At 52.0% G+C, this 6924-nt stretch overlaps 2 non-coding genes across 2 annotated transcripts; one reads left to right on the forward strand and one right to left on the reverse strand.

Annotated features, from left to right (window-relative positions):
- Positions 1 to 486: 486 nt before the first annotated feature.
- Positions 487 to 558, forward strand: TRNAG-UCC. Its single transcript has one exon. It is a non-coding gene; the product is annotated as a tRNA-Gly (tRNA).
- Positions 559 to 872: 314 nt separating this feature from the next.
- On the reverse strand, positions 873 to 945 carry TRNAV-CAC. Its single transcript has one exon. It is a non-coding gene; the product is annotated as a tRNA-Val (tRNA).
- Positions 946 to 6924: the final 5979 nt, after the last annotated feature.

Raw genomic sequence — 6924 nt, forward strand, 5'->3', positions numbered from 1 at the left:
GGGAGGGAGGGAGGCGGGAGCGCGCCCGGGATGGGCGGGATGGGATGAGGTGGGAGGAACCAATGGCGTGTTGTGAGGGGAGGGAAGGGAGGGGACGGCGGAGCTATTTACGGAATGACACGCGAGGTTGGGAAAGACCTCCGAGGTCGTCGGGTCTAGCCTATGATCCGACGCCACTAGAGCAGGGCGCTAAGTCTTGTCCTTAAGCAACTCCGGGGACGGTGAGTCCACCGCCTCTCCAGGCAGCCCGTTACAAGGACTAAAATTCTCCACAGTGAGAATTAAGGCTGACAGAGGGGGGGGCGAAAAAGCACGGAGGGAAGATTCGTCCCCGCCCAGCCTCGGAGATGGGCCCTTATGTCAGCATTTATTGCAACTGTGGAACTGTTCTCATCTCGCTGCGCTTCTCTCCCCCCACTTGCGGGGAATGGTTGGGTTCCACTGGGTGAACTTCCTGAGGGAAGCCGGTGGAAATAAGAATAAGAAGCGTTGGTGGTATAGTGGTTAGCATAGCTGCCTTCCAAGCAGTTGACCCGGGTTCGATTCCCGGCCAACGCAGCTCAATGTTTTAATCCCCTTTATTTTTTTTTCTCACCCGTTCCGAAGCGATACGAGACGCCCCCGGCACGCGGGGCGCGCTTTTCGCCCACCTGAAGAGCCCCGCTGGCCCAGCGATGGGGCACACGGTGCTGTTACAGCTCATGGCGGGGGCCCCGAACCGTCGGCGGGGAAGTAAATAAATCAGAAGGAGAAGAAAAAAAAAAAAAAAGGAAAACACCCAGCAGAAAACCGGGAAATAACCCGAACCATAAAAAAAACCCGCAGAACAAACTAACTGAAAAAACGCGCCCCGTGGAAAGAAAAAAAACTGGTGTTTCCGCCCGGGATCGAACCGGGGACCTTTCGCGTGTGAGGCGAACGTGATAACCGCTACACTACGGAAACCCGCTGTATAGTTGCCGCACGGGCGGTTCCCATGTTTGCTCTTTCCCGCCACAGCGGCTGAAGGGACGTGTGTGTCTCTGACGGCAGCCTCAAATAAAACCCTCCCCAGACACCAAGAGACGCCGCGCGGGACTCCAGCGATTCGCGTTAATGACTAATTAGCGCTCCCACAGCCCCGCTCGCCTCAGGAGGCGGCAGAGCTGCGCGTCCCCCGGCAGCGCTTCAGGGCTCCCCTCACAGCGGGCACGGCCGCGCGGGGAGGTTCCCGCTGAGGGGGCGCAGGGCTCCGCTGAAGAGCTGTCTTTTTTTTCCCTAAAGCAGCTGCCACCAGATGTCGGTAGAATAGTGGAGACAGGGAGTGGAGCTCCCTGGAGAGATGCTCAGGAGGGGGAGGGGCCCCCCCCCCCGGCTCAGGGGACAGCGGCTGGACGAGGAATGGCCCTCAAGGACAGGCCTTGGTGGGCTCCTTGCTGTGAGGGGAAGTTTCCCCTCCCTGTAAATGAAGCTTCTCTGACGGGTCAGACTGTTCTCATCACGGAATCAGAAAATCCCGGGATGGTTTGGGTTGGAAGGACCTCAAAGCTCATCCAGTTCCAACCCCTGCCATGGGCAGGGCCACCTTCCACTAGCCCAGGTTGCTCCAACCTGGCCTTGGACACTTCCAGGGATCCAGAGGCAGCCACAGCTTCTCTGGAAAATCCATCCCAGTCCCACCCCACCCTCAGTCAAGAGCTGACAATCCCAGATGGTTCCAGGAATATGTTTGTTCCTCTTCTTTTACCTTACTGCAGTGTTAACAATTTACGCATCCACGTCAATCCTTCTCTTTTTGGTCAGACCTCAGCCCTTGGAATCAGGTGGTAACATGAGAATTATTTTTTCCTGCGTTGTTTTCTTGGTTGAAGTGTGTTTCATGCTCTGCTGGCTGCAGAGAAAAGCTTAGAAGGGAGAAATGAATCATAAAATCAGACAAAAGCAAGAAGAACCTCACTTTAACAACACTTACTCTTAATAGAATCTACACTTAATTTTACAATTTAATTTTACAGTTTTGTAACCGATCTCTATTTGGGGCCAAACAGGAGGTTGTCACGTGTCATTTACCTTCAGGACTTGCCAGTGCTTTATTCTGATCTGACTTACAATAAGGATTATAGTGTTACATCCAAGCCCACAACAAACCTGATGTCTTGGGGCTTGTTTGCTTCGTGTTGTTGTTAAACACCCTGGAGTGAAATTTTTTGCCTGCAGCTGCCAGAGCTGCAGGAGAGGACTGGCTCCAACCTTTGCACTGAGCATCAGTGCTGGGGACAAACCTAATCTATAGCTGGGGGCAAAGACCCCTCCCTCCAGCAGAAGGAAGTGGAGCTGTAAGTGCCCCAAGACCATTCGTGGAAAGACCAAATTTGGGGTTTGTTTTCTTCCACAGACCTCTTTCAGCCCGGGAGAGGAGCTGCAGAGCAGACAGCGCCAGGGAGGAGGCTCTTGGAAGGAACCTGTGGGAGGCAGAGGCAGGAATTCGATGAAAGACATCGTGCTGTCAGTGTTCCCTCCCAAACCCACACAGATCCCGCGGTGATCCTTCCTTTGGACAGCGCTGGGCTCTGGTAACCTTGGGACACACCGTGTAGGTGGGTCGTGGGCTCTGGATCCTCCTTTGGGGGCCCACACAAAGCTTTCTCTTCCCACCAGCTGGAATGGCTCCCGAGGATGTTCCTGCTTTTCTGACAAAGCCCCATTGTCGGGGACTGCTCCAACTTTGCCCGCAGGACAAAGAACCCGGCAGAATTTCAGTCTCCCCTCCAAGCCCCCGACTCATCCCACTCCCTCTGCTCCCAGCACTTCCAACCCCTGCGAGTGTGGGAGCCCCCTCTGCCTCACCCCCTGCCCACGGACAGTCCCCAGAGCACCCGAAAGGACTGTCACATAAACACCCAGGAAAAAAGAAAAAGCACCGGGGGACTCGTTTGGAGGTGAGGGATGGATATTCCCTTCTATTATCACCAGCATCTGCCCTTTCTGAGCCAGGAGCCCTCCCCCAGCCTCGGCCGTGCTCGGCTTTGTTTCCCTGCCACGCTGCACAGTCCCATTCTCCCCTTTTCCCTGATCCAAGAGGGGAGCTGGAAGCACTATGTGGAGCAGGAGAGCTGACAATCAGGGCCGGGAGACAAGGCTGCCTTGCACAATACCCTCCTCCCTCCCCAATTAGCCATTCATTTCTTCTCCCTCTGAAATGGGGAGCGCAGCCCTTGTGTGCCGGGAGATAAAACAAGACCGGGCTTCAATAGCACTGATTTAAATTAGGTCAGGCTGCCTTTTGTGTGGCGGGGACCACACAATAGCAGTCACACGACGGTGGAGGGGAGCAGCATAAAGGAAAAAGAGGCCAAGCAAGTGGCACAGATGCTGGGAGTCGGTGGGTGCTGGGGGATGAGGGGTGTGCGTGGAGGGGGCAGACACTCAGCCAGCACGTGATACTGAGGCATAAAAGGGGCAACGTGGTCAGCAGGGGACAGAGAAGGTCAAACGCTGCCTGTGCAGAGAGAAAATTGTCAGCTGGTTCTGCCACACCACAGACATGTGCCCTTGGAACTGGCTTTTAACCATAAGTGGTTGTGAGGCAAAGGGGTGGCAAGTTTTGGGCCCCTCAGGACAAGAAACACTGAGGGGCTGGAGCATGTCCAGAGGAAGCAAGGGAGCTGGGAAGGGGCTGGAGCACAGAGAGAGGCTGAGGGAGCTGGGGGGGCTCAGCCTGGAGAAAAGGAGGCTCAGGGGGGACCTTCTTGTTCTCCACAACTCCCTGACAGGAGGGGGGAGTCAGGAGGGGGTCAGGCTCTGCTCCCAGGGAACAAGGGGCAGGACGAGAGGAAACGGCCTCAAATTGTGCCAGGGGAGGGTCAGGTTGAATATTAGGAAAAATTCCTTCACTGAAAGGGTTGTTAAGCTCTGGAAAAGGCTGTTCAGGGCAGTGGTGGAGTCACCAACCCTGGAAGTGTTCAAAAAGCATGTGGATGTGGCACGTGGGGACATGATTTGGTGATGAACATGGTGATGGCTGGGCTTGATGATCTCTGGGTTCTTTTCCAATGCTAATGATTCCATCATTCCATGATTCTTATGATCTTGACCCATAACATCCTCCCTGAGCTCTAGCACAAGTTCTGTTGGTCATGTGGGGGGAAGGCCCAGAGATGCTGCTTTTCCTCTTGGGAAAAAAAGGGAATTGCAGAGGGACAGCAGTTTGAACAACACTCTCCAGCACACAGTGGGATTGTTGGGGTTGTCCTGCTCAGGGCCAGGAGTTGAACTGGTGATCCTTTTGGGCCCCTTCCCACTCAGGATATTCCATGATTCCATGACTTGGGTTGCAATCCCCAGCTTTTCCCAAGGTTTCCAATTACTTTCCCTTCACATGTTCACCAAAACTCCACTCCTGGCCTGAGCACCTGATGTGCTGTGAAACCCTGCACCGGGTTCTTTATGGATCAGTGAGTTTGGGGAAAAAACCAACAACTCCTTCAAGATGATCTCTGAACCCAGGTTCTCAAAGCCATCAGAGAGAGGCCCTGGAGAGAGTTTTCCAGGAGGATTTGAGCACTGGAGCCTTGTCCCAGCTCTCACCTCAGTTCCATTAATATCCATAGTGCTGTGATTAAAATGGAAATGCAGATGTTCATGTTTATCTGGCTGCAGGAGGACACAGGAGCAGCATTTTCATGAGCAACAACCACCTGCCCAGAGCTACCAACAAGAGCCTGACCTTCCCAGCAAGCTGCTGTCCTGCTTCAAATGAGTTTATCCAGGCAAATCCATATGCAAAGGAAGGGCAGGTAAGTTTAAAAACAAGGTTTCACCCCTTCAGGCCTCTCAGGCAGAAACCTCTCACACAAAAATGGTGTTCTGTGCCCCAGATTGGACTTTTTACAGGTAACACTTTGCTCCAGCTGGGCCAAAAAAAACTGCTGATGGGAGAAAATATGGGTGTGGAAATGTGGAAAGACATAGTCAGCCACTTAATTCAGCCTTTTTGAAAGCTCAACTCGATATTCTTTGGCAGTTGCAAGGGGAAAAAAAAGCTGTAAATGAAAACAATATTTAAGCAAAATGTTTTTTGTGTTACAAAGTCATAATTTTCATGCTGCAGTTACAAGCAGTATCATTCCCACTACTGATAGTAGAAAAGTAGGAGAGCCAAAGCACTGAGTGTGCCAGCCAGTGCCAAAAAGAGAAAATTAGGTTAAACTCTGAGCTATCAGTTATTCCCACTCTCCTTCATTTGTTTGTTCACACATGAACAGTTGTTTTATAAAACCCAAGACCATTTTGAGCCCCTCTGGGCCATCACCTGACCCTCGGTGTCCTCCATAACTCCCAGGTTGGTTTAAACACCCCCCTTCCCACGGGCACAGGCAGTGGAATATTCAGTGATATTGGAACGACAGACACTAAAAATAAGCCCTCCTTTTTTTAACAGTAAGTGTAATTAAGCACTGAAATAGTGCCTGTTGTAGGGAGGTGGCCCTGGAGGCACCGAGCCAAAACGAGACATGTTGCTAAAAGGTATGTTCCCGTTCAGCAGATGGTCAGAGCTTTGATGCCTGTGAAATTATCCACCCAGTTCCTGTAGGAAGCCCGTCTGGAGCGACCATAATAGCCCTAATTTCGCTCAAAATACAAATATATGGTTGCTAGTTTCCCCTGCTTTGCTGCTGTACTCTTTGGCATATTTTTTGTGAGAACACAAGGAAGCCCGACACAAAGGCAAGGGCCCGCTTTGGGTTTTGGTTTGTTTTAGTTCCCAAAGCCCCTGTGCGGGCTGGAGGTGGGCAGAAAACAAAAGCAGTGGAAATGTGGCAGCACAAAAATCTGTGTTCTGTCAGGGGAGGTTTGGGAGGGATCTCAGGGAAAGGTTCTTCCCCCAGAGGGTGGTGGGCACTGCCCAGGCTCTCCAGGGTTTGGGCACAGCCCCAAGGCTGCCAGAGCTCCAGGAGGGTTTGGACAACGCTCTGAGGGATTGTTGGGGTGTCCTGGGCAGGCCCAGGAGTTGGACTGATGATCCTTGCAGGGTATTCCATGGTTTTATGACCTGAGTTGTTCTGTGATCCATTTGCTGCTTCCTCTGGTGCCTCTCCCTGCAGGGGCAGAAGAGGCAGAACTCCAACCTTTGTCCACAACTTACAGGTGTGATGGTTGTGGGTTCCAAACAAAAAGACCAGAAAATTCTGTTTAATCATGTTGACAGTGCACCCATCCATATCCATACATGAATCACAGTACACAGGTAGATGTATACAGTTACAAATTGTCACTCTCCAGCAAATGGCATCATCTGGGATGCTCCCAAGTCATGACTGTGTAAATCCCAATATTCCTGAGATGGGCTCTCTGACCTGACATTCTCATTGGACTCCTTCAGCTCCCCAACAACCCAAACCCCACTGCAGAAACTAAGATGTTTTACAGAGGCTGGTTCATTCCTTGGATATTTATTTGCTGGTTTGGGTCGGGGTATTTTTTTATTATTATTATTTTTATTACTATTATTTGTTTTGTTTATTTTTTTCTTTTATCAGCTCCAGCCGAGACAGGAGAGGGTGGGAGGAGGGTTTTGTTCCTCTGGAGATAACAGGAGGCTGTGTCTGTGCAGCCATGGTGACAAGATCCAGGGCGCTTTCTGGCTTCCAAGCAATTTGCTCCCCACCCCTGGCTCCCAAGGAAAAGTGGGGCAGAGAGAGAGAGAGAGAGAGACAGAGAAGAGCTTTTGTTTCTCAAGTGCTTCAGCTGTTACTACTAATTAAGCAAAGAGCTCCAGTGCCTTCCCACCTCCCAGGCCGAGGAGGATGGAGCTGGGGCAAAAGGAGAGCCAAGAGGCTGAGCTGTGGTGTGGCAGCTCCCTGCTCTCCCTGGAAGGCTCCTTTTCCCAGGCTGGGTGCCCTGTGCCATCCCAAAGCCTCAGATTCCCCCTGTGCCATCCCAAAG

This window comes from Corapipo altera, unplaced genomic scaffold, assembly GCF_003945725.1.
Source record: "Corapipo altera isolate COAL_440 unplaced genomic scaffold, ASM394572v1 193, whole genome shotgun sequence".
NCBI lineage: Eukaryota > Metazoa > Chordata > Aves > Passeriformes > Pipridae > Corapipo > Corapipo altera.